Source organism: Melampsora larici-populina, assembly GCF_000204055.1.
Source record: "Melampsora larici-populina 98AG31 unplaced genomic scaffold MELLAscaffold_1, whole genome shotgun sequence".
Lineage (NCBI taxonomy): Eukaryota > Fungi > Basidiomycota > Pucciniomycetes > Pucciniales > Melampsoraceae > Melampsora > Melampsora laricis-populina.
The window spans coordinates 2,599,457-2,600,181 of NW_006768765.1; positions in this window are offsets into that span (position 1 = coordinate 2,599,457).

Here is a 725-nt window from a genome sequence, read left to right on the forward strand (position 1 = left end):
TCACCTCTTCAATTGTCACAACCCAAACATCATTTGTCGACCTCTATTCCGTCATTGTATTTCTCGTTTGATAGAAGCTAACGCGGAGATTAAAGTAGCTTATATTCCGAGAGAACTGAACACGTGTGCTGACGCACTATCCAAATCACAATTTCTGACAGTGTTTAAGGACTTCCAACCTGTGTCGATAACGCCTTTGAATCTTCCATTATCACTTACGGACGGTGGGAAAGATTCGAACATAACGGCGGCAAAGAATTCCCTTCGATCATGTTAGATTCAGGAAAGAAGATTGTTAAGGTTCCTCAGACCTACAAGAAGCATTCAACACAAGTTATGAATTTAAATGATTTAAAATTATTATCCATCAAAGACCGGTTTTCTTCTATTTCTGTATCTACCAAAGCTAAGTACAAATCAGGCTTCAAAAGTTTCTTTAAGTTTTGTGAATTATTTCAAACTCCTTTTTATGCCGACGAAAAAACTTTAACTTGGTACATTTCATATTTAAGTCGATTAATTTCTCCTCATTCAGTTCGAATTTATCTGGTGGGTATCAAGTACAACTTCAGAATACGATTTCCTTCTATGATTTGTGTAGGAGGTTATGAAAGGTTGTATCAATGATTTTTCTAAACCAGTTAAACGGAAGAAGCCATTGACAGTTTCTCAGATTGAATTAGTGGTTTCAAAATCAAGTGCTTCACACGCCTCGGTCTAACCAA